This window comes from Amblyomma mixtum, chromosome 4 (genome assembly GCF_055824585.1).
Source record: "Amblyomma mixtum isolate Tamu chromosome 4, ASM5582458v1, whole genome shotgun sequence".
NCBI lineage: Eukaryota > Metazoa > Arthropoda > Arachnida > Ixodida > Ixodidae > Amblyomma > Amblyomma mixtum.
This window is the reverse complement of record NC_143015.1, coordinates 111,694,132-111,720,883: the sequence shown is the minus strand read 5'-3', so window position 1 is coordinate 111,720,883 and position 26,752 is coordinate 111,694,132. Positions and strand designations below refer to the sequence as shown.

The 26,752-nt window shown below is 50.9% G+C and overlaps 1 protein-coding gene across 10 annotated transcripts in view; it reads right to left on the bottom strand.

The window, feature by feature from the left end:
• LOC149347888 (uncharacterized) overlaps nucleotides 1–26,752 on the bottom strand; it is a 356,391-nt gene that overhangs the window by 44,038 nt on the left and 285,601 nt on the right. Inside the window, exons 18-19 of one of the 10 annotated variants that reach the window (XM_089587662.1) lie at nucleotides 23,441–23,544; nucleotides 20,794–21,069 (exon numbers count right to left, since the gene is read on the bottom strand). The exons of 7 other annotated variants lie outside the window; for them this stretch is intronic. The gene's annotated coding sequence lies outside the window, so the exon portion shown is untranslated. Of the gene's footprint in view, nucleotides 1–20,793; nucleotides 21,070–23,440; nucleotides 23,545–26,752 lie in introns of those variants that run through there. 2 more of the 10 variants (XM_089587659.1, XM_089587664.1) reach the window with 2 other exon arrangements.

Here is a 26,752-nt window from a genome sequence, read left to right as displayed (position 1 = left end):
TGTCACTAGCGTCTTAATCGGCAGTGCCTCTCTCTCAGCCGGCAGCGTTCCAATCTCAGGTGGCAGCATTCCGTTCCAGGTTGGTAGCGTTTGAATCGCAATCACTGTCAGCGGCACTCAAAACACGAAATAAATAGTGTCAGTTTCAAATGGCAGCGTTCCATTCCCTGTCTGTCTAGTCCCATTTTTAAGGCGTTAGCCTTTAATGCCTCATCGTAGTCGACAGAATGGTGTCAGCAGAAGCTTGTCAGCGAGGTGTCACGCTTTTGGCGGGTGTCCACCGAGATATCCGAGACAGTTACTGCGTAATTTACTTTCCTCAAATACAATTTTCAGTTTCTTCATTACGGCCCCTCTTTCTCTTTCTTCTTTCACTCCCACTTCCTCCCTTCCTCTACAAACAGATGACGGTTATCCACCGAGATATGTGATGGTTTGGTTGGTTTATGGGGTTTAACGTCCCAAAGCGACTCAGGCTATGAGAGACGCCGTAGTGAAGGGCTCCGGAAATTTCGACCACCTGTGGTTCTTTAACGTGCACTGACATCGCACAGTACACGGGCCTCGAATTTCTCCTGCAAAGAATTTCAGCCGCCGCGGCCGGTATCGAACCCGCGTCTTTCGGGCCAGCAGCCGAGCACCATAGCCACTGAGCCACCGCGGCGGCCGAGATATGTGAGACAGTTACTTCGTTAATTTCCTTTCCTCAAAAACAATTTTCATTTTCTTCATTACGGCCCCTTTTTCTTCTTTCACTCCACTTCCTCCCTTCCTGTATGGTGCAGTTCAGGTGTCCACCGAGATGACAGAATTGCTGCGCCATTTCCTTTCTTTAAAAAGCGTTTCGTTTCGTTTATTGGGGTTTAACGTCCCGAAGCAACTCAGGCTATGAGGGACGCCATAGTGAAGGGCTCCGGAAATTTCGACCACCCGGGGATCTTTAAAGTGCACTGACATCGCACAGTACACGGGCCTCTAGAATTTCGCCTTCATCGAAATTTAGCCGCCGCGGCCGGGATCGAACCCGCGTCTTTCGGGTCAGCAGCCGAGCGCCGTAACCACTGAACCACCGCGGCGGAGCGTTGCCATCAAAGGGCACGGCATCGCGCCGAACGGGTGGTGACGTTCCGTGGACTCGCTGGCAGCGCTACAACACGCTGTCGCATTCCGCACCTAAAGGCGAAAGTTAAGCGCCATTAGCAGTTAATTAGTGTTAGTAATTAATCAGTAATTACCCATTTAGTAATTCGGCAATACTTGGTAATTAGCATAGAGTTTCTTACTATTACCTAGAGGGAAAGCTGGCAAGCCGTCTATGGGAGTTTGCATGGAGACCCCACGTGACCACCTCAGCCACCATGGGCGCTCAAAGCATCATGGGGCGGTGAGCTACATGTTGCAGAACTGCAACTTTTGGCCAAAAAATAATAGAAAAATAAAGCTGTTCGATAACTAAAAACGTCCTAACATTCAATATCTTGTCTAATGATTGCAACAAACTAACAGAAAAGTATTTAAGTGCAAAGTTTGCCTAAAATAAGAGATGACTAGCTTTCCTATTGGCCAAGTGATGAACTCTAAAAAAACTAATATTTCGTAGTTAACAGGCGCACTTTTAAAAGCAAATATGTTTTCAAAAAAATGTTGTTGCTTAGATACTTTAAGAGGTTTTTTAATGGCATTTCGGAAGAGTAAAACCTTTTATTGGCGTCGTGTGTCGTCGAGTTTTCACTACTATGGCTTTTGCACACTGCGTTCGCGCGAAAGTCGTCTGCGCACACACGGGCAGCGTTTTTGGAATGAAACATCTTAGTAATGACACTCCGTGTTCCTGAAAAACTACGACTGTTCCGCAACAAGTAGCTCACCGCCCCATGATGCTTTGAGCGTCCATGGTGGCTGAAGTGCAGCGCCGCCAGCTTTCCCTCTAGGTAATAGTAAGAAACTCTATGGTAATTAGTGATTATGTGTGACGTCATCCAGCGGTGACGTCACCAGTGCCACAGAGCAAGTCAAAGTGGTGCGGAAACCGCTTTCGCCTCTACGCACTTTAGACAGTCAAAGTGCCCCCTGAATTTGTAAGTCCCAGTCTCACTCCGCAGTGTTTCAGTCACAATCGGTGTATCGTCCCATCACTTGCGGCGACGGCCGGCAACCGTTACTAACAGATTTGAACTCAACTGCGTATCGAGACGCCCGCGAACTGCGCCGTGTACTGCAGGTGTTGCAGTGCAACGCGGAGAATGATAAGTTGAAGCCCTCCAGCACCGGTCGCTCCCGGGCACGCGGGGATGGTACGCCGAAGGCGGTAATCTCCACGGGCATAGAAGTGCACGTATTGGCAAAGACTAAGAGCGGACAAAACGTGCGCTATATGGCCTCACCCACTACTCGCCGGCCAGTCGTCAAACTGGAATGCTGGTAAATATTCATGCAATGGCCGGGAACGTCGTACGCGCTCCGTGCGCAGACGGCTTCCCGACAGGACGCTATACGGGCGTTTCGCGGTTATTTCATAGTAGATGCGTTTGCGTTCTCTCCCTCACAAATAAAACAGTGAAAGTCGTCTGCATTTCACGAGTGAACTCGAAGGCGCCAGATGAACTCGTAAAAATTTCTCGAACAATCACAACCACTACGCCTACGGTACGGTCACCCGTCCCCGAAAAGGGGCCATGACAGCGGCCAGAGTCCGAAAAACGTATTCGCCATCTCAATGCTATTTCCAAACACGACATTCTTTTAATCTAAACCTTTTCATCGATATGCATCAATGGACAGCGTTCTTGACATTTCAGTAGAACGCGGCGATTCTCGACGCTAGGCCTTGTACCAAAGGCTTGTCCATGTGGTCGCCGTAGCCTCTCCGACCGACGGGGCGGCGGGGAAGTTAATCGCTGCCATCTTGAGCAACTTTAGGTCATTAGGCTTAGCGAAAGCCTCGACCGCCCCACTTGAATACTCTGAAGCAGAAGCACGCGGTACTGAATCAGGTCGCGCACGCAAATGCCGGCTACATCTCGTTAGCGGACATAGATTGAGTCAGACGCAGAGTGTTCATCGGCTAAACTAGAGGAGAAATGCGACCAACTCTGCAACGCAGCTGCGCCCAAACAGAGAACGCTGTGATCGCCGAACAAATGAAAACGCAGGCTGCTGAATGATGACCAGATGCTCAAACCATACCGCACCGGAGTAACCATGTCTCGCTGTGGACCCACCTGCTTATCATTGCAGCCGTTGTAGATGGTATCGTTTCCCATTACTAGCGGACCCCGCAGTCCTCACCTTATGCGATGACGTGTCGATCCGCCGCAGTGACAGCCGCTGTTGCTTGTCGCACGCATAACTCCAGGTGTCCGTCAGAGTGCCTCCGTTAGCTTCGAGGAGCCCCCGACGCGCCTTCTAATGAAGGCCGGTCTCAGGCCCCGCACAATGCGCACTGGCCTCCTCCCGAACTGACGTTGGAGACGCGTCTGGTTAGGCGGATGACTGCTCTGTGGGAAGGCCACGTCAGCGGAGCACCGCGTGAACACGTGCTTTCCTTCTCTCTCTCTCCTTTCTGTTTCTCTCCTTTCTGTTTCCCACTGGCGTCAGTCTTCTGTGCCACCCTCCTCAGTTCCACCTCACTCACGGAAATTGGTTTTGAGGAACGGAAAGACGTAGCCACTGCTGCACATCTAGGTAGACACCCGAACCGCGCCGTCAGTGGAGAGGCGAAGGACGGAGTGAAAGAAGGGAGAAAGAGGCACCCTATTGGAGTTCCACTCATACGCGGCGGCCGCGTTTCGATGGAGGCAAGTTAACCGGAGACCTCCACTACGGCACCTCTTTCTTCCTTTCTTCTTTCACTCCCTCCTTCATCCCTTCCCTTACGGCTCGGTTTGGGTGTCCACCGAGATAAGCGAGAGTTACTGCATCACTTCCTTTCCTCAAAACTAATTTTCAATCCTCAAACGCAAAAGGCGTCCATTGCTGTGTGACGTCCGCAGTTCGCAATTAGTAGCGAGGCGCTGGAAGTAGTAAGGCAATATGTGTTCTTAGGGCAGGTAGTGACCGCTGATCGGGATCGTGAGAGTGATAAGATTGGGGTGGTGGTGGTGGAGAAAAACTTTAATATGCAAAGAGAGTTTGAAGGTCAAAAATACCCTGCTACATCGTCGGTATCCTCAGTCCGGGACACCGCACGACGAGGCCCCGTCTCGCGCCCGGTTTACTAGAGCCCTTTGGGACTCTCCGCAGTGCGGGAAGCGCCCATCTGTGTTCGGATCGAAGTGTTTTGCTATGGCAGAACAGAGAAGAGTTCCTGTCTGCAGGCGCCGCAGAGTTCGCTCCTCCGCCTTACACAGCCACTTGGCAGGTACTGGGTAGAGACGGTGGCTGTCGCAATAATGAATTAGGATTTCACGCTCTCTCAGACCATGAATGGCAGTTTACCAATATCCCTCAAGATAGAAGTATACAATAGCCGTATCTACCGGTACTTACCTATGGGGCAGAAACGTGGAGGCTAACGAAGAGGGTTCCAACGAAGAGGGTTCACCTTCAAGCGCGACTAACCTGTACCCTGTCCCAGGGGGCCAGTTCTGCGCCTTTCTTTTGCTTTCGAAGCTCAAGGTCATTTGAAGGTGAAAAATGGTCGTACGGCGAAAGCTGCTCTAGGCACCGTAATGAAGCTTTCGCGTCCCGCCGCCGTGGCTCAGTGGTTAAGGCGCTCGTCCACCCAGTCGGTTCGAACCCGACCGCGACGGTCGCGTTTCGATGGAGGCGAAACAGAAAAGGCGTCCTTGTGTTGTGATGATGATGATATCAACTTTATTTTCCGCCAGATAAGGAAGCCCCCTACTCCCCGTCCCCGGCACGCAGGCCTTGGTGACGTGGGCCGGGACCTCCGCGATTAGAAGCAGGCGAAGAGGTCTTGATTCCGCGCGGCTTCTTCCGCCAGGCGGATGGCTTGTTGCTGTGAAGCAGGGCAGCAGGGCTTTCTAGGTTTCTCTACAATTTATGTTTTCGTTAGCCCCTGGGGAACTAGCGCATTCCCAGATTATGTGGTCGAGGATCCCTCTCGCCCCACAGTGCTTGCACTTATCGTCTTCTTTGTTATCTCTATAGTAAATTTTCACAGGTTCTTCTCTGTCTTCCTTGCACCAGGGGTGCCCCGTCAGAGACGGTCTCTCGAAGAGTCGAGATGCAGGGATAAAGGAAAATACTTCAAGTTTATGTACATATATTTACAATAGATACAAGTTAAGGCACTAGAGACAAATTAAAACAGCAAAGGACAAACAACAAAAAGGTGGAACTGGCTAATACTAGGGGAGGCCCCTACTCGGCATTGCCGAAGATGCGTAGCATCTCTCCTTAGCGCAGAACCCCGCTTCCGGCTCCGGGGCCCAGTTTTAAAGACTTAGGCCCGGCCCACATTTGGTGGCTTCCAATCATGTTACGATGTTCACGTGATTGGTTTATCGAGAGCCTGGCCAGCCCTCCAGCTTCCGTAGGGCAAAACGCCCTTTCCACAAACCCAAACGCACGGTCGTGTCAAATGAAAATAAACAGAAATATACATTAGTGCTCGGTACCGCGTGTCGGGTGGACACCCGTACTTCCCGGCGCGTTCGCGAGCGGCCGCGTTCCAAGAAAGGAGACGCTCCGCTTTGAGTGCCCCCAGCCGCGTTCCGATGACCCCCGCGAACGCTACCGATACCTTACACGCCCTTCCCAAGATTCTACAAAGGGCTCAAATGGCACTTTTAGAATTACAAACAAAAGGGATCGGTGTCTGACACGAAACTACCCTTCGGGTGACATAACATAAACGAAACGTACACATTCAAATGCGCGTTTCACACCTGTAAAACCAGCACATTCACCGAAGTCCAAGCTGTCGCGCTGCGACCAGTTGCACCAACAAAACCAAAAGCAACACTGTACAAGGGCACCAACATAACATTACTCAAAATGCACACTTAAATACACACAGTGGCATGCCTGCCGTGCGCCGGCCGTAACACAGTGTTCAAGTTGGTGGGTTGCACCCAGTTCGCCTGCATGCACGCCATCGTCCTGCTCGCGAATGAGCACACAGACACTCGCGACTGGAGCGTTCACAGCACTCGCCCAATGCCCACGTGAGCCTCCTTAGTCGCACCGAGCGTCCCTGTGTACATTCGAGCCACCACGTGTTGTCAGTAACACAATTAACGCCTAAACGGTAACTCACCCATTAGGCTGGCGCCACAACGGGGCGTGAACTGAAAAGACGGTGCCCTCCAGGATCAAAAACGTCCTGGTCATCGATAGGTGAAAATCTCCGACCATGCGACGCACTTGAGAGCACTCTCTCTCCGGCGCACCAGTACGACACGCGTGCTGCGTAAAGAGCATAGCCCCTGGCCCGTCCAAATATAGCAGTACAGTCAGTCTTGCTACACTTGATATGCCGACCTCTAGCACGGAACATACTGTTCCTCGCGTCGACTTTCAGCGTGAAAGCCATGCACCTGCCTCTCTCTACTTTGCCTCTCTTCGAGCCATTTGCCCTGTGCCTGCTCGGGCAAACACTGACGTTGCCGTTGCCTGCTTGATAGGCATTTGCCGGCTTCGTGGCATCGTCTAACTCCGAGGCTCCATGAGCTCCCTCGCAGTCACTTGACCCGGGCTTGCCTTGCGGCAAGTCGCCACTCATTTCCGGGTCCTCAAATGACCTGGCCGGACACACACCGGGTGCGTTCGACAACTGCGCGGCGCTCTGCCCGGTCGGCCCAGCGGGCCCACCTCCGCTCTCTGCCTCGGATGTAGAGCTGTTGTCACCAGGAACGCTACGGGGCACTTCATGCCCTATGGCCGACATAGTGTGTGTTTGCAGCAACGCCAGATTTTCACCGTTTACTAGCTCCGTGTCGGAGGTCACAATCTTAGTCATAGAGCCTGCAGGAATTAGATCACTCTCCTGCTTGGTTTCGGACAATTTGGTCTCGACTGGCCCTAGACCATCAGAATTGGGCTGCTCTTTTTCTTTGCTAGCCGCCCGCAGTGGCGAAGCTGTGATTCCTTCAGAAATCTCGTTTTCGCTCTCTGCGGCATTTCCCAACAAAGAGGCGTCCACGCATATCGGCTGATTACCTACAGCGACCTGACTGCTCTTTCCTCCACCTGTGCTTGAGCAGGATAAGTCTTTGTCTTCCAGCACAGGCGGCCTTATCTCTCGGGACTCGGAGCAGTTCTCCGTGGCTGATTGACTGGCTCTTCTGCTCTCCTTGATCTTAGAGATCTCGAGCTCTACCTGCTGGCGTCTTGCTTCTATAACCTTCAAGACATACTTTACATCCTGAGGTTCTTCCTCGCGAAGCACCGCCTTTCCGCCATTCACTTTCGCGAGTTGAGCCTGAAGGTCCGCTAAGCGCGCCTTCGCTAACTCAACCTGGTACCTCACATCGAGTGAGGGCCGGCATGGGTAGCCCTCCATACCGCCGTCTGTACTCAACTGTCCTACCGGCTCGAACACAGGGACGTGAACAATGCGACCAAGGAAACTCACGGTTTCGATGCATCGATCCGCATTGCCCGCTCCTTGGCGTCGGAGTCCACCGCCACTTTCCCCGGACGCTGCGATGAGCTGTCGCACGCCGCTGGTCCGCCGCCGGTGACCGTCAAGATATCGACGCGCTGCTTTTCTGGACCGTATGCAGTCCCGCGTCGCTGGAATACTGCCGTGGTCCTTCCATCCTTGCCGCCGTCTCTCCGCAGGTCCTTTCTCGAACGCTGCTGTTGCCTGATCGTCGCCTTTCTCCCTGCCGTCAGCCTTCTTCCTGCGCCGTCTTCCGATGGCCGCAGGATCCTCGTCGACTGCGCCAGTAAATTTTTCACAGGTTCTTCCGTCTTCCTTGCACCAGGGGTGCTCCGCCAGAGACGGTTTGTTCCAACTCGAAGACTGAAGCTTCTTTCTTCGCACCAGGGGTGCCCCGTCAGAGACGGTCTCTCGATGAGTCGAGACGCAGGGATAAAGGCAAATACTTCAAGTTTATGTAAATATATTTACAATAGATACAAGTTCAGGCACTAGAGACAAATTAAAACAGCAAAGGACAAACAACAAAAAGGTGGAACTGGCTAATACTAGGGGAGGCCCCTACTCGGCATTGCCGAAGATGCGTAGCATCTCTCCTAAGCGCAGAACCCCGCTTCCGGCTCCGGGGCCCAGTTTTAAAGACTTAAAGGCCCGGCCCACATTTGGTGCCTTCCAACCATGTTACGATGTTCACGTGATTGGTTTATCGAGAGCCTGGCCAGCCCTCCAGCTTCCGTAGGGCAAAACGCCCTTTCCACAAACCCAAACGCGCGGTCGTGTCAAATGAAAATAAACACAAATATACATTCGTGCTCGGTACCGCGTGTCGGGTGGACACCCGTACTTCCGGGCGCGTTCGCGAGCGGCCGCGTTCCAAGAAAGGAGACGCTCCGCTTTCAGTGCCCCCAGCCGCGTTCCGATGACCCCCGCGAACGCTACCGATACCTTACATCTATGAACATGATATACCCAGACCGGGTTTACGAAGTTCCCAGCTTGGAGGCGTCGCCATGCGATTGCCTCCCTATGGTTTAGACTTTTATCCGGGGGGGGGGGGGGGGGGGCACCAGTCTCCTCCACCACCAGTGTGCTGTGCGATGTCAGTGGACGACAAACATCCCCAGGTGGTCGAAATTATTCCGGGACCTCCATTCCGGCACCTCTTTCTCTCTTTCTTCTCTCACTCCCACCTTCCTCCCTTACGGCGTGGTTCAGGTGTCCACCGAGATATTTGAGAGCTACTGCGCCATTTTCTTTCCTCAAAAACCAATTTACCAATTTCAGCTTTCGCTTACGGCCTATGGCTTCAGTGCCGCGTTTCTGCCACTACGTCGTCAATGCCAGCGCATGCAGCGCGCATCTGCCACTACCGCCACGTCACGTAGCTTAGAGCACGACTGAGGTGTCCACTCTTCCAAGAGCGCAGTTATGAGCATTTCCTTTGGTTTCCAAGCTCCCGGTCCATTGGTTTCGTAGCTTAAAGCTCATCAAGGTCATTTGAAGGTGAAAACCTCAAGCGCCGCAAAGAAAGCCCGAGGTCCCGTAGCGATGCTTTCGCTTCAAAGAAATTCGGGGGGGGGGGGGGGGGGGGGCACTTTGTTGACCTAAACTGCGGTGAGGCGAAAGCCTTAAGCGCGGTGTTGCTGCTTGTGTCACTGATGTGTTGTTAAGATCTTGAGCTTCGCCTCTAAGGATGAAACGCGACAGCGCTGCCAGGGAGGCCCCTACTAATCGCCCGTTCGGTTCTACGCCTTGCTCGTCGGTAAAATGGTTTTTTAAGTAAAGGAAATGTATCGGCCTCGCATATCTCGGTGGACACCTGAACCTCGCCATAACGGGAAGGGAGGAAGATGGGAGTGAACGAAGACACCGCATTCACTAGACGCGCCTTTGTTCATTCCAAACCATTGAGCTGGAATGGCGGAGTGGTTAGCATGCTCGTCTCGCACTCCGGAGTCCGGGATTCGATTCCCGAACTCGACCAATTTCCTACTCGGTTTTATTCATTTACCTGGCCTGATCAGAACGGTTAATTAGGCTAATTGGGTAATGAAGCAATTAACTAAACTCAGTGCCACTTACTTGGAGCATCACTATACGATCCCATTAATTGGTTGCATGGTTACTAGCCAAAGTACTATTGGCCCCGTTTGAACATCGCGCACTGTGACGCCACGACCATTTCGACCAATTGAAAAGCGTGACATTTCTATCAACAACTGTTGCTTACAACGATGAGGCATTAAAGGCTTCCGCCTTAATAAGCTGCAGTTTAAGCACTGTTGAACCTGGCTCGAGAGCGAAAGCTGTGGTGCATCGGGCAACTAGACGCGGCTTGGCGTCCGTAACATTGACTGTGTTCCCGACACTGCATGGTAGCCAGTTAATGGTTGATCGGGAGAGGTTGCTCACCCATCAACGCTGCGGCCTATTGCTACAATGCCGCACGTCTGGCACGACGTTGTCAGCGCTAACGCATGCAGCCCACCTCTCTCTCACCAACGACACGAACCTCGAGGCGATGTCAGGCGTCCACTGCCCCCGGGACCCCCGGGGGCAGTTAGAACGTATAGAACGTTGTCAAAGCTACTACCAATGAGCCGCCGCTGTAGCTCATAACCATATGGTGTTTGGCTGCTGACCCGAAAGACGCGGGTTCAATCCCAGCCGCGGCGGTCGAATTTCGATGTAGGCGAAATTCTAGAGGCCAGTGCACTGTGCGATGTCAGTGCACGTTAAGGAACCCCAGGTGGTCGAAATTTCCGGAGCCCTTCAATATGGCGTCTCTCATAGCCTTAGTCGCTTTGGTGTTGCTGGTGTAAAATATTTTTTTATACTATATACAAGAGAGGTATTGCTTGGACCGTGCCTGAAGGGCCCGGCCCTCACAATCATTAGGAGGGATCCCTAGTCCGGGACCCCTGTGGCCTCCGCAGCGGCCCGGGCTCTTGTCACCAGGGCTCGTTGGTCCTGGAGAGTTGAGCAGCCGAGCAGGGCAGCCTCCCAGTCCTCTCGGGTGGGGTGGGGTTGGGGTGGGAAAGCAGGATTGGCAGGGCATGCCCACACCATGTGATATGTGTCCGCAAACACTTCCCCACAGTGTGGACACTCGCCCGAAAAGGCCGAATTGAAATGTTTGAGCACTGCCGGGCACAGTACCGTGTTGGTGTAGAGGCGAAGTAGCCAACGCTCCTCTGCCTTCTTGAGGCCTTTACGGGGGGGGGGGGGGGGTGTATCGGCCGTGAGCGTTTTGATACAGGAGAGAGATCTCCCGAAAAGTAATAGCCGGATTAAAATCAGTAGCGCTTTGGGACGTTAAACCACATAAACCAACCATGAACGTCGACGGTGTATAGCTTCAGTGCCGTGTTTCTGGCACAACATTGTAATCTCTCTCACCAACGCCACGTAACTCGAAGCGTGCTTCAGGCGTCCACTGACCCGGGAGCAACGGAGTGAGCGAAACTCGCGGAACATGGCGTAGTAAAGTTTTTCGCTTTAAAAGACGTCGGTAGAGACTTCGGACTGATTACGTGTGAGAAGGCGTAAGCTCGCCCGCACACTTCGTGAACGTAGTCGCCGCGCGCTGCGGCGTGATGCAACCCGATGCTACACAGCCAGCGATTCTACCTCTACATGGCTCTACGCGCCGCCCCGCACCCCTTCTGATCTTCGCGTTCACTTCGTGAAGGCAGTCGCGGCCCTACGGCGGAAAAGATTATGCGCAACGAAAACAAAGGAGTACAACGAACATCGAAGATTGGGTCCTCGACGTCGCCCCTTCATGGAGGCCACCTGAGGCGACAGTGGCCTAATGACGACAAAAGAGGTATAATAAAATGACCTTTCTCCCTCCAATGTTTTCTAATTTTGGTCATCATTATTGCTTATATTTTTTGTTTATTTTTGTTTATTTTTGTTTATTTGGCAAAGAAAGGACTGTTTAGCTAGTTTGGCCAATATATGGACTGCTATGTGGCTAGTGTTGGATTGGCTATGAATCCGTCTCGTCGGACGAGCGCCACTGATGAGCCAAGAAATGCTTTCGCATTAGAATTTTATTCCTCCTCCGCGGCCCGCGCCTCCCTCCCCCACCACTCCATCCGGATGCGCCGACACCAGGGCTTACGAGGTAATGAGGCCGCTGACGCGGCAGCCCGAGCGCTTATTCACCGGGCTCCTCATCCCAGCTCTTCTGGCTCGGAGACTAACCAGCCGCTGCTGCAATTCAGGGAAATTATAACGCATTATAGCGACAACCACCGCCTTTTCACGGCCCCTGCAAAGGGGCTGAGTAAGACGGAGGAGCGAACTTTAAGGCGCCTGCAGACAGGTACTCTACTCTGTCCTGCAATCATAAAACATTACGATCCTAACACGGATGGGCGATGCCCGCACTGTGGGGAGACATGTGATACCTTCCACATGGTGTGGGCATGTACTCAAAATCCCCACCTCCCCCCTTCCCCTAATCCTTCCCGAGAGGCATGGGAGACTGCCCTCTTCAACTGCTCCTCGCTTGAGTCCCAAAGGGCTCCGGTGAAACGGGCGAGAGACGGGGCCTCGTCATGCGGTGTCCCGGACTAGGCACGCCGACCATGCAGCGGGGTCACTCTGTGGCTCCCAAACTCTATTTCATGAAATAAAAGTTTTCACCACCACCACCACCGTCTGCGTGAGATCACTCTCAAATTTACGATAAGTAGATCACTGGGAGTCCTTATACCGCTCCTGGCGCAGTGATAGGCAAATGCTAGCCACCCTACTAATGCCCAGCGATGGCAGGGGCTGTCATCAGTGGGGTTTGTGCGATCCAGGTTGCTCCTTCACGCTCGGAAGACAATAACCAGGCAAGAACGTAGTGCTTAATGCACGTACCCCTTTGCCGAGGTATGGTGAGACCTGCATGCTTGTTTTCTTCTGTTTCTCTGAAATTACAGGGTTCTGCATACAATGCTCACATTTCTCGCGTTCAGCTTTCTTGTTCCTTTCATACAACAGCAGACATTACACGAGAAGAGCGCAGAAAACTGAGAACGAAAAGGTGAAAGACGCGACTTCTTGCATTGAAATACACAGCAGACACCCAACTTCTTGGACAAGCCGTCCAACTTCCGGTGGCTTCACTCGCGCTCGTCTCGGTAAACGGGAATGCGGCATCCAGCCACCCGTGGAGATCAGTGGTGGGCGCGTGAGTGTTATGACGTCTAGTCGCAGCTTCCACATGTCTATCACGGAGGCCGATCAAGTAGAAACGTACCAACGTAGGACAGAATCCGCAGAAGTGGCCGCCATAAAGGAGGCACAACACCAGCTACAAGAAATCCAAGAACTCGATCAGGAGATGGTGAGAGCAACTTTGCTAGCGATAATGAAACACCATGTCAAAGTCAGTGAAGACCTGGAGAAAATGGACGGAAAATACAACTACATTAAAGGGAAAGTAGCGACTACAACGAAGGAAGCACACAGCAAACGCATGAGAGAACACATGAGCAATGGGCCCATCCATTCCGACGAACAAGAAGCAAGAATACAAAATGTCTAACGGCAAACACACAAGGCTAAACAAGAAAGGAAGCTTGAAAATTTGGCAATTGAACTGTAGAGGAATAAAGGGAAAACAAACTCAGTTAATTCATCTCATAAAGAACCGAGAAAAAGCACCGGACGTCATTACCATCCAAGAATACGAGGCCAGGGCTAAAACAAGCATAACAGGATACGAGATGTATGACGGAGACGGCTCCGGCAAGGCCGTCACATTAGTACATAAGTCAGTTACGGCAATCTGCAAAACCAACATACCGGATACGGACGTCCACCACACTGTACTAGAAATTGTACCCGAAAGACCAGCGGATGACAGCGCTTTCATCATAAACGTGTACAGCCCCCCAAAACAAAAGAACCCCAGAATACACGAACTGTTCAAAAAAGCCAGCGATACGGCAGGCCAGAGCCCACTGTTGATCCTAGGAGACTTTAATGCGGCAAACCCCAGTTGGGGGTACCAAGAAATGCCCAGGCTTAGCTTGGTTAAGCCAAGAATGCGTTGCATATTGCGCGGTCTTTTCGCGCGAGGTATTGCTTGGCGGCACTCGATTTTCTCAGCAGCTTTTCCTCCGCGACGTATGGATGCATGGATGGATGGATGGATGGATAGGAGCGCCCCCTTTGAAACGGGGCGGTGGCAACCGCCACCATGCTCAGCCGTTTTTTGTTTTTGTTTTTCTTTTTTTCTTTTTTTTCACTTGGTTTGGTGGCTGCCCGGCGGCGCCCAAGGGCTGAACTGAGTGATTGCAATATGCTACGCATAAAACTCAATACGCAGAAAACGCAGAAAGCGCAGAAAAATACTGCATGGAGCTAACTAACGACCCCACAACTACGACGAGGATAGGAAACAGCGTCTGCAAAGACACCACGCCTGACCTAGCCTTCTCAAAAAACAACGAGAATATCCCATGGGAAAATACAATCGACACCTTAGGGAACGACCACTTCATCCTTAACTTAGAAATAGCCGTAGGAGAAATGAAGAGATGCCTAGGGACTGCCAAAATCAAAAACTGGGAAGCCTTCAGAAACCACAGCGCCGATATAATAAAACCGATAACCAACATAGAAGAGTGGTGCATGGAGCTTACGAAGGTCAGACAAAAATACAAGAAGATGATCGTTCGCACGGAACAACACCCAGACGTAGACAGCCACCTTCTTCACCTATGGGAAGCACGAAGAAGCCTTATCAGGAGATAGAGGCAGCAAGAACACAACAGGAAACTCAAGCTGAAGATCGAAGAACTTACTAAGAAGGCATCAGAGCACGCAGACAACATCGCCACGCAAAACTGGCAACAGTTCACGGAAACACTTAGAGGAACACTAGGCATGGCCCGAACTTGGAATATACTAAGACCTTTGATAGACCCCACAAAAACCAAAACGGAAAGCGGCGAGTCCATGAAAAGACTACTCCACACGTTCCCTGGAACGGAAGACCAACTAACACAAGCACTGAGGGAAAAATGCTACGGCACAACCACGCACCCAAAGCAAGACCAAGTATACACCGGCGAAAACAACCCCGAGATGGATACGCCAATCACCGAGGAGGAAGTAAGGGCAGCCATAGGGGAAGCAAAAAAATGGCTGAGGCTTAGCTTAGGTTAAGCCTGGTCAGATGCGAAGCACATTGTCGCCGAGTTGCATATCGAGCACGTCACTTGGCTAGACGTTCTTCACGCTCTTCATCAGTCTCTGTAGCACGCCGCAACTTTTGCTTCTCATTCCAACGAGCAGCCCTGTCTCCAGGAGGCATCTCTATCCCGTGTACGCCTAGCAGAGGCAGGCGCAACCCCTTGTATACCGCCGCTCCAGCATCACGTGTTCACTACAGCGCACCTAGCGGCAGAAGCAGGAAACACATTGGTCGCGACGCCTCGCGCGACGGCACGAGCTGGGGCCCCGTTTCTCCTATGTCGTTACGTCACGCATCACGTGGTCCTCCTTGGTCGCGACGCCTCGCGCGACAGCGCGAATTGGGCCCCCATTTTTCATCTGCTGTGACGTCACGCATCACGTGGTATGACATGGAGGTAACGAAATGTCAATGGTAACGACACCGCCGCGCTCGAGGAGCTGGGTTGGGCTATTTTAGTATGCTTCGCATAAAAAGAATACGGCAGCCGGAAAGGTCAAAATAAATAACGCTACCATTAGAAACATGGGAGACACGGCGATCGTCGAGCTTACCAAGTACCTAGAAGCTATCTGGGAAAAAGGAATCGTGCCGGCGGAATGGAGACATGCAGAGGTAATTATGATAGCCAAGCCGGGTAAAAGACTCCAAATTGAAAGCCGAAGACCAATCTCCCTATCTTCCTGTCTAGGGAAGATATACGAGAGGGTGATTAATGAAAGGATCACAAACTACATGGAGGACAAGGGATATTAACCTGATTCCATGTTTGGCTTCAGTAGGGGACTGTCCACGCAAGACGTACTCCTACTATTAAAGGAGGACGTCCTCACTGAAATACCAAGAAGCGGCGAACACATAGTGCTAGCGCTCGACATAAAGGGAGCCTTCGATAACGTGGGACATGCGAACATCATGGAAGGTCTCAATAACATAAACTGTGGAAGCAGAGCCTTCCGTTATGTTAAAGCCTTTCACGCGGAACGAACAGCTACGTTAGGCATCGGAGATACAAGATCGGAGAGCTTCACGGTGCCAAACAAGGGTACCCCGCAAGGCTCAGTAATATCACCGCCACTATTCAACATAGCGGTGATAGGACTCACGAAAGTACTGGACGAAATAGAAAACATCAGCTACGCAATGTCTGCAGATCACATAACAATATGGACAACCACAGGCTCCCTAGCAGCTAAACAAGAGCGGCTACAAAGAGCAATCCACCATACTGAACAATACGCCAGGGCCAGAGGATTATCGTGCTCAGCAGAAAAATCAGAATACGTAAGAATCAAAAAAGGTACACGAAAATACGACTCCTAAATCACCCTGAAACTCGGAAACAAGACAATACCTGAGAAAACGGAAGTCAGGGTACTTGGAATGTGGCTGCAAAACACAGGACGATGTAGCAAAACCATTGCCTCTACTAAGAATACAACAGAGCGAGTCGCCAGAATCGTGGGAAGAATCAGCAGTAAAAAGAAGGGGATGAGAGAACAGGACCCCCTAAGACTCATAGACAGCCTCGTCACGAGCAGGGTAACGTACAGCCTCCCCTACCACGAACTAAACAAGCAAGAGACTCTACAAATCGACACCCTACTACGCAAAGCGTATAAAACGGCGCTCAAACTTCCAATGTCCACACCAACCGAAAAACTAATGGCCCTGGGAGTATCGAACACCTTCGACGAACTACGAGAAGCGCAACGTAGGGCGCAATTAGACAGACTCATCAAACCAGAACGGTAAGACACCTACTGGAGAAATTACGGCTACCTCTACGTACATAAAGAGGCAAGGAACAGATTAATAATGAAGACAGAAACATCATCCCGGTAAGACCAATACCCCGACACATGGATCCGAATTTACATCATGAAAGACGACAAGCCAGAGTCCGAGCACTCACCAGGGAACTCAGCGACAATCCCAACCTAGTCTACACGGAAGTAGCAAAGTACCGATACCAACGCAAAACGATCGCCGTTGTAACAGACGAAGAAGGGCAAGAAATAACCAGCGCAACGATAAACAACCAAAACATAGAAGCAGCTGAAGAAGCCGCCATTGCTCTGGCAATATCGCACGGCAACGCAACAGGACACAACCTCACTATAGTGACGGACTCCAAACAAGCATGTAGAAACTACACAAGAGGCAGGATCGACAGCATCGCCAATCATATTCTACACACGACGAGAAGACACAAAAACACTAAACATAGTACAGTGTGAGTTCCCGAAGCGGATGAGGGGCAACGTGGCAGCAGACGAGTTAGCTCGAGAGTACGTCAACCGAGCAGACTCAGCACTTTGCACCACAGGCACCTTTGACCCAGTTAACCCCACGTACTCAGATGTACTCGATTATTACACGGGTCAGCGGAAACGCTACCCAGCCCCACACAAAAGGCTCACCAAAGAGGAGGCGGTAGACTGGCGCAGACTACAAACCGGTACCTACCCACACCTGCACAAACTACACAAGATTTTCCGTACACAATATGCAGACGAATGTCCGTGGTGTCAGGGTAAACCTACACTAGAACATGTCACATGGACCTGCCCTAAGGCAGACTTAGAGCCGCGAATAGACCACCCGAGTGTGATGCAGTGGGAGCACTTGCTGGCCAGCGAGGACGAGGAAGCGCAACTATTCCTTGTGTGCCGAGCCACGATGCCAGCAGTCAAGTGCGGCATCCTGGACCAAGGATCGACCACAGCGCCCAGTGACCCGTAAGTGTCAAGAACACCAATTTATTAATAAAGTTTTTACCATCCATCCATCGATCCAGGCTGCGGCGGTTGAATTTCTTTGGAGGAGAAATTCTAGAGGCCCGTGTACTGTGCGATGTCAGTGCACCTTAAAGAACCCCAGGTGGTCGAAATTTCCGGAGCCTTCCACTACGGCGTCTCTCATAGCCTTAGTCGCTTTGGGTCGTTAAACCCCATAAACCAAACCAAACCTTTCTTCGCGGGGGACTGGAAGGCGGAGGACTGGAAGGCTGCGTGGCACGGTGTAAGGCAGTGTTCTATGTATGCATATGTGCGTGGACAGTTTGGGCACTGAGGTGTAGAAGTGTACCGGTATAGATAAAGTCTGTCTGGTGTATGTAGCAGATTAAAATGTATTCAGCGAAGAATGCGAGCTTCACGGATCGATAAGGATGGGTGTGGTGGTGGTAAATCAGCTAAGTGCAATTTTTGCTGCACGTAGTATTCGTAGACAGTGTGTCTGTAAGCCCTGACCGCCTGCTCCGTCGGTAGGCTCGTGCAATGGATCCCCGGCGACCGGTGTATAGTTTCGCAGGCAAGCTGGTGAGCCAGCTCATTGCCGGGGATGGCCATGTGACCAGGAATCCACCGAAGGGTCACCGGTCGTGGGCTTAATGCTATGAGGGCGGCATCTAAGGCCGATCGGTTTCGTGGAAGGCACGCAGAGCTGCCTGCGAGTCTGTATAGACAAAGTATCCGGGGACGGGGGATAGGGTGGCAAAGAGTGTTATGGCATCGGCGATCCCGTGTATTTCTAGGGAAATAAAAAAAGAACAAAAAAGAAAAGCTTTGCACATCTTCCCAAACGTCTCTTTTCGTGTTCTCACAGGGCGAGATATAATTTTCGACGTAGAACTGGAAAGCTCTTCTGTTATGAGTCAAGTAGTGCCCTACTTGAGGTTATACGAGTAAAATTCTTGTCGAGGTATCAGGTTCCTGCCGTGCCCCCATCGTTGTCTTCCGTTAGCTCCGGCGCGCCGACGTCGGCGGCGGTGCCAATTCAGCAGCGGTTAGGGAGGCCAGCAACCTCGTCGGGGCGGAGGGGAGCCACCCATTCATGTCGTTATCCCACCATGGGCGAGCAGGCGGGCTTCACTTCGCGCTTGCTCTTCGCCAGCTAGTGCACGCGCGGCATGAACGCTCCGTGGGTGCTACCTCGGACGGTACGCGTCCAGGCGCCCCACCCCGGCCGCTGGTGCAGTGTGTCGCGCGTTGGCCTACTTTGAGAGAGCACGGTGCGTAGAATTTGCCGTTTCCAATAAATGATTTTGCATACTGGCCGCTCGCGGGCTCTTATTTTCGGACAGAGCCAGGAAATTACTTTTTGTATTTTTTGTACTCTGTTGGCCGCGTTCTTCGTGACTCTCGGACTCTGGCCCTCGCGCTCAGGTTTAGCCCTAGCAAGGCGTAGGGCCTCCACTCCTTGGGTCTCCGCCATTCGCAGTTCTCCACCGGGTTTTTTTTAGACAGAGGACACTCCACGTGTCGATGAAACTGTACAAACAGGCCTGGGGTGCGGCCTCATCTCGATGAATAGACCCGACAACGCACTTCCTCACCAGAGCAGGATTCGGCCACCCTGCTGTAGTAAGTACTTGGCCGCAACCTTCCATGAACAACACAGTTAACCCGCGGCCCTCAGTGGCTGCGGTCAGACTTGTGACGCAGCGAACGGTGCTAAGAAGCGTTAGCACCGGACAGGCCGCGATTGGAAACTAAACCTAGGAAACGTAGCGACCGCAGCTCGCGTTCTTAAGATATAAGATAGCAATTTCTGCGGCCGCCAACATTATTTTCCTTCGCCTTTTTTATTTTCTATTTAAAACAAACCATTGCCACTTATCCCACCACAAGACACAGCGACGCCAACGTGGGGATCATCGCTTCTGTTGGCTTCACAAGGCGCGCTGACCAGCAGCCTTGTCGGAGGGGACCAAGGGCGGAACAAAGGCCCTTCCCCGAACTGAGTAATGAAGGCCGCCAACCGCGCTCGTGAAATGCCCGGACAGGTGCTTTGACCTTCCTGGACCCAACGGGGCCGAATATCCATCTCATCCGACGACCTTTTACCGTTTTATTGCTCCTTTCAGAAAAGGTAAAAAAAAACATAAAAGAGAGAGGGCGCCCAGACCAGCAACGCTTTCCCAGGTGTAACGCCAATTCAAGATGAATGAAAAAGAAGTAAATGCTCCAAAGGAAAAAAATTATGCCCAGGCTTAGCTTGGTTAAGCCAAGAATGCGTTGCATATTGCGCGGTCTTTTTATTATTTTTCTTTATTTTATTTTATTTCGTTATTTTATTTTATTTCTATTTTTTCCCTTTTATTTTGTTTTGTTTTGTTTTTATTATTTTTTATTTTATTTTCATTATTATTATTATTATTAGTTATTTTATTTTTTGCTGTATTTATTATTATTTGTTTTCCTTTTTTTCCTGTTTACTGTGTTTGCAATTCTCACCAAGAATCGCCATCATCTTTACCTACGGTTTTTCCTCTGGCTGTCGTGACGTCACGTCACGTGGTTTGGTGGCTGCCCGGCCGCGCCCAAGGGCTTGAACTGAGTGATTGCAATATGCTACGCATAAAAATAATTTAAAGAGAAATACAGAGTAGTAAAAAAAATAAAAACTCAAAAGAAGAGGTAACAAAGGCACATCACAGCCAACGTTACAGTCACAGGCAGACAGCCAAAGCACAGCGTGCAGTCTGCGAAATAAAAAAGTGAGAAAACCAAAGTCACAGCAAGTCATAGTCACCGTAACAGTCAAAACATAGCACCCAGTGCCGGTCACAACGAAAATAAGAGAAGTAAAAACAATCAGAACAAAAGAAGACAAAAACAAAGTTACAACACAGTCAAGGTCACAGTCACACAGTGAAAGCACAGTATACAGGCCACTACGAAAGCGCCTATGCCCAACAAAGGAGCACGGAGCCCTCCTCTGTGCACAGCACGGGGAAGAGAAATGAGAAAAGATAGAAATCAGCGTGAATAACTAGGAATTGTGTTACTAATGAGGTGAACCATTTGAAGGACAAGAGCACAAGCAGCAGGGCATCGAAATGAATGCTGCTCACGTAACAGTTAACATTCAAAGCGAGTGTTATGGTATAACATCTATATCTTTCGCCGTTTATTTTTCAACAAAAAACGCACAAAAATTGGTGTACAAATAAAATGTAAATAAAAATTTGTTGTTTCTATTTTTTTTTATACACGGAAGTCCCCCCCCCCCCCCCCCTAAAACCAATCTCTGGGACCGCCACTACCACCAGGAGCCAGCAGTCATTTCGGAAGGACCATATATCAGGATGCGAGAGAAGTCCTGGAGGGAAGTGGTCACCTCGATCAATCGGGCAATGACTGACCCCAATTCCTCGTCCAGATGGACAAGCTGAATGTCCAAATGGACTCTGGTCAGTCAGCCGGTTGAGTTCCGGCAAACTTCTTGGAGTCCTGCGTTGCTCCACTGCGACCACCTCACGACTATCCAGCAGGTCCTCGGGTATCAGCTGTTTGGTGAATGTGGGAAAGATATTGCGCGACAGTTAGTAAGAAAAATCATGTCCTTACCTTCAAGTACTATTAATTGAGAGTCGAGATGTGTAACGATACGTCTTCCAAGCGATATTGAAGCTTAAAAGCGCGGGTATAAAGGCATGACCAGAGAGGGTATCCACAAGTAAAATGCACACACTGGACTTTTACACCTGTACGACATTTAATAGCAGTGTACGAACAGCCCAATATTTGATACGTTGTTTTGTAAAGCTTTTGGTTGGTTAACAGTTAAATGCAAACAGACGAAAGCTGCAAAATGCAGCTTGATAATCCTTCGACCTTCTTTACGTTCAGAAGTTCCGATAAGCTTTGTACGGTATTTCATCCTAGGGGAAGGCAGTTGGATGAACTCTCGGTGAAAAAGAGTAAAGTTGCGTTAGCCGAGGAAGTGGCGATAACGCTGGCAGCCGTTCACTAAGACACCATGCACACAATTTCCGATTCTCAACACGCCTGTCGAATTTACATAAGGGGACGAATACCCCGCTTACCAGCAACATTTTAACAAACGTGCAACATAGCTCATCCGAGAGAACAAATCTATTGGTATGGGTGCCCGGACACCAGGGAATAGAAGGGAACGAGGCTGCGCACACAGAGAGTTCCACTAAATTCCCAGACTCTGACGGGACTCCTGTGCAGGCGGACATTCACAGAGCCCGCCAAGGGCCTGGATTAAACGGGGAAGCGACACCTCAGAAGGCTGCAGACGGGGTCATTTCTAAGCCCCTCGATTTTAAAACACACAGACCCGACTTCTTTGGGGGTCGTGTAAATTTTGTGACACGTGGGCCGACACATATAACGTGGTATGGGCCTGACAGAAAAATCCTGGAATAAAGAATAAATCAGCCAACGAGAGAGGGCTTGGAAGCGACCCTGTCCGATTGCTTAGGCCTGGAGTCCAACAGGGCTCTGGTTCAAAGCGCGAAGGCAGCAGCTACCGCCAGTGGCGTCCCGGAATAAGGACTACCACCCAGGCAAAAGACTGACGAAACCCTCCACTCTCCCCTAAAACCTACCCCAGTGCATTCAACAAAGTTCTACCACCACGTAGCGTGGGTCGCTTTACAACTTTAAACCCTCCTAAAGTAACACGTACAGTATTTGCTAAAACTAACTCGACTGCATGGCTTGCCTCTGTCTTACAGTGGAGCACTTATGAGACTCCTCAAGCTGTAAATCTCCCAGAACACCCATCTCTGAAGCGGTCATTAAATCCAGTGCAAAAAAACATCCATCCGATAACTGATCTCAGATGCCCAAAACGTTTTACATACAGTCGAACCAGTTTGATATATATCAATCTCGAAAGGGGTCACTAGGTAGTTCGATATAGTGATAATTCCATGTGTAGAAATGGCAATATATATACACTTATGTGTAGTTCAGAAGCAAGCGTATAAATCGCACCCAGGTTAGTGAGGCGCTTCTTGCAGCGACGGGCTGCCTGTCGCTTGCTGGCAGCGAACTGCTCGCTAGGCGTTGGTAAGCCTGACCTGCGTCGCATGGAAGCCGCAACGGACAGTGCTTTCTAACTATCCACTGCCTATCACAAAATGTGTAACCTGATTACCAGAACACTATATATAGAATAACCTAACCCTTTCATGCAAGCATTAATTATGTTGTACTATTGAGAAAAATCGGATTTCGCAAAAGTAATAAGAACGGACCAAAAACGTCAAGAATTCAAGCACGGCGCATATTCACGCTCACAGAATTTCATTGAAAAATTGAAAAAAATAGGAACAGCACATTGATGCCCAATTACTTCCATTGTCATTCGAAGCAACTTCCGCAAAGAAAATCCGCTATAGTGTCTTGTATTAAAAACATTTCACATCAAGACAAACAAAAATTACGGGGGTATGTGCAAATGAGCGAGCATTTATACTTCAGCGACAAGAATAAATGATTTACGGGGGTTTAATGCCCAAAAGAGACTCAGGCTATAAGGGGCGCCGTAGTGAGGGGCTCCGGTTGCTGAAACACTGCCACCATTCAGGAAGACAAGCGTGGACGAGACAAAAACCACTGGTGGAACTAGGACGCCTCATTCGGGAGCGTCTTCCGAAATCTTCCTTCAAAGCACTCAGCGCGGTGAGCAAAAATCTTTTTTTTAGCCAATGTCGCTCAAGCAGAAGTATGAAGATAGCGCAATAGCGAATATTTCTTCTGCGTACGCCAAATCTTACAGCGTCCAGATAGTGTAAGGCAGTTTCCCGATAACACAAGAAACACAGCTGTCTGTACCAACGAGCAAGTATTGCACACGCGTCCGCACATATACCGAGCAGCTATAGGTATCCGGTCACTTACAGTGGACACGTGCGCTCCAGCAGAAGACACCGTCAGACGCCACCTGTCCCACCGCAATGCAGAAGGCCGGGAGGTACCACGTCGAGAGAAAAGCCACTCCAGCTCTGAAAGAAGTCACCAAAATAACTAACTTTTTGTGCATCGCATACGAACCCATGTATTCGGCTAGGGATAAATCACTGCCATTTGATTCAAACGGCCTACAGTTTCCCCAACACGTATTCCTCTGTGTCGATAGCGGTGCAGTTCGTACCTCTTGGAACAAGAAGGAAATCAGACAGACGCAGAGATGTGCTTTAAATGCATCAGTTCTAATACACCCAAGATTCCAGTAGCCATTGCAAAACTGCAGCCGCCCGCTACAGAGGGCTACAAAATGTAACTTCGTAGACACCCTACTCCATCCGCCTGTAGGGTATTCGGTTTTCTGTTTATTGGGGTTTAACGTCCAGAAGCAACTCAGGCTATGAGGGACGCCGTAGTGAAAATCTCCGGAAATTTCGGCCACCTGGGGTCTTTAATGTGCACTGACATCGCAGAGTAGACGAGCCTCTAGAATTTCGCCGTCATCGAAATTCGGCCGCCGCACCCGGGATCGAACCCGCGTCTTTCCGGTCAGCAGCCGAGCGCCGTAACCACTGAGCCACCGCGGCGAGGCTGTAGGATAATTCTTCGAGGCGGTTATTCCAACGACTTCCGGTTTTCATAGCGGTTCTTGAATCGAGGCTACAAACGCGCAATGGTTTTGCTTTCGTAATAAGGGAGTAATTACTCATTGACGTCCACCAAAGCGCAGCCATACGGCTACAAAGGAAAGCTATACAGCTTTCTCAGAAACATCGCAGATCGCAGTTAAGAAAAATTCGTCCCGGTCCGGTGTTCAAATCCGGGACCACCGCTTCACCGGAACAGTCACTCTATCAACTGAGCTAACCGGGACGGCAAGCCTACGGTAGGGCTACAGCTATCTGATCAATTACTCGAAGTGGGAACAGTGTTAACCAAATGTTTTAGGGGAATCCCCCAAGGTGGAGTAGAAACCAAAGGTTTCGCTTTCGTTTCAGGTCAAACGTTATAGCCCCGCGTTCCCGACATGCATCCGTTCCGGCAGCTGCTGTTAGGACGTCCGCGTACTGCAGCTTCGTGCAGAAAGACGCGATCGGGTGCGACGCCGTCCGCCAGCAGCACGCGAGGCACGCCCCTCTCCGCCCACGTCATGTTCCGGAGAGAGTAGCGGTGGGGCGCCGCAAGCCGACCTGCATCATCGCGTCGCGAGAGAGCTATATCCAATCCTTAAGGGACTTGTATCGACCAAACACATCGAAACAGCGGTAGTCTCCATAGTAGCCTCGAAAACAATGAATCGGAGAATGAAAGAGAAACTAATTACACTGAAAACTTTTGAGATCACTGCGGCGATCCTCACTGGAGCAATACGAAAGCAAAACGTCCACGTACTACATCGATGTCCGCGGCTATTCTGACGTCGTCATGTACCATATCGAAGTCCACAGCTATTTTGACGTCCAAGTGTAATTTCCGCGTCTAATTATTAACAACTCATGAACCGAATGTTTCCTGCAGCAAGATCTCATCACGCTATCTACCACTAACTTCTGCGCATTTATCTTTATTGCTCGTGTAGGGAAGGATCTGGTACTCTTCTTTGCCGCCGCCAGCTAAAGCTAATCTAATGCTAATCAAATGTTTCCAATTAAGCATACAGCACACCTACGAGTGTGTCACCAAGGAATTTCAGAATAACAAGGCATCCGCCCGAAAGGAAAATATGCATTGATGGAATGAATGCAAAGATGGTGGAATGAATGACAACCATGCTTTCTTTGCAAATGTCACGCCTTTTTTTGCTATCTGTCTTACTCGCGCCAAGTGCCTTCAGCGCACTGGTCAAAGTTTACCATAATTCTTAGCACGTAAGCTGGCGGCAAGAAAATCAGTACCACCGCCCCGCCTCAGCGCGTGGGCGTTTTTCGCATCTAGATTTTTGCAAACAGTTGTGACTACCATTGAAAGGATTGAACACCCAACCTTGCGCCGCGGCCACTGGCAGTTTCCTTCACTCTCAATGACCACTCACCGTGTAGTGCAACGAAGGATGTGGGAGTGCCGCCTCTTCCTCGCCGCTGTCCACGCGGCGATGGTATTGCCACGTATCATTGTAGTGTTTGTTCGTTCACGCTCAAGGCTGCAGGAAAGGGTTGTTATCACTTTTGTTCGTGGCGCGAGAAGCGACCAGACTAATCTCGATTGATCGCAGCCATGAAGGGCTGCATCTAGGTTTTTCTAGATTACTGTAGATGATCTTGTCCTGTTATCTGGAAGTTTCCTTGCCGCCTTTAAATTGAGCGATGCCGCGAGCGGCGGACGTTCGTAGTTCGACGATTGACAAGCACGCTTGTGTGCTTACGCCGCCACCGAGTGATTCAGTTATTTTGCGGGCGCAAGTCAGCCCAAATAAAGAGCTTCGTTTCCAAGACTGGTTGGTGTCTTCCTGACCGCTGGACTGCCGTCACTACAACGTGACATCTGGTGGAGGTGCTGGGTAGCCTTCCATGTACTGGACACCCCCAGCAAGTGGCGACGCCAGCCCTTCGAGTCATTCACCGGAGGACTTGACTCCAGTCTACCACGCAGCCTCTTGGAGCCTCCAGCCATGACTTACGCCGCAGCAGTGCGCCGTCCTGCACCTCGACGACGGCACCTAAGCCCCTATCGCCATTAGCCAGCTGCGCTGGAGCGCCGCCCTCTCGCCCCAACTCGCCCGTCCTACGAGCGTCGCACACGGCCGAGGAAATGCGACGAGTGGAGAACTCCCGACCAGCGCCGCCCACTGTGCTTCCACTGTGGCGAAGCCGGTCACGTCCTCCGGCACTGCCCGTACAGAAGACTGGGCATCCGAGGGTTCTCTTACGACGCTCCACGACCCCGACCCGGCCAGCGACCAGCCGAAATCGAGGAGTTTTTGCGTCGGGAAGAATACTCATCGCCGAGCCGCCTATCACGTTCCCCGTCGCCATCGTCCCCGCGCTTTGTTTCTCCTAGCCGAGGTTACGCCGTGCGTGGACGCTCCCCCAGCCCACGAAGGTTAAACTAAATAAAGCAGCCTCTGGAGGTGAGGTTGCTTCTAAGCGCAATGACAAAGATCCTCCATCGACGAGTACTCAAGACCATGCCTTAACTACGACGACAACACCGACGACGACAACACCGACGACGACAACACCGAAGACGACAACACCGACGACGACAACGCCGACGACGACAACGCCGACGACGACGACGACACCGACG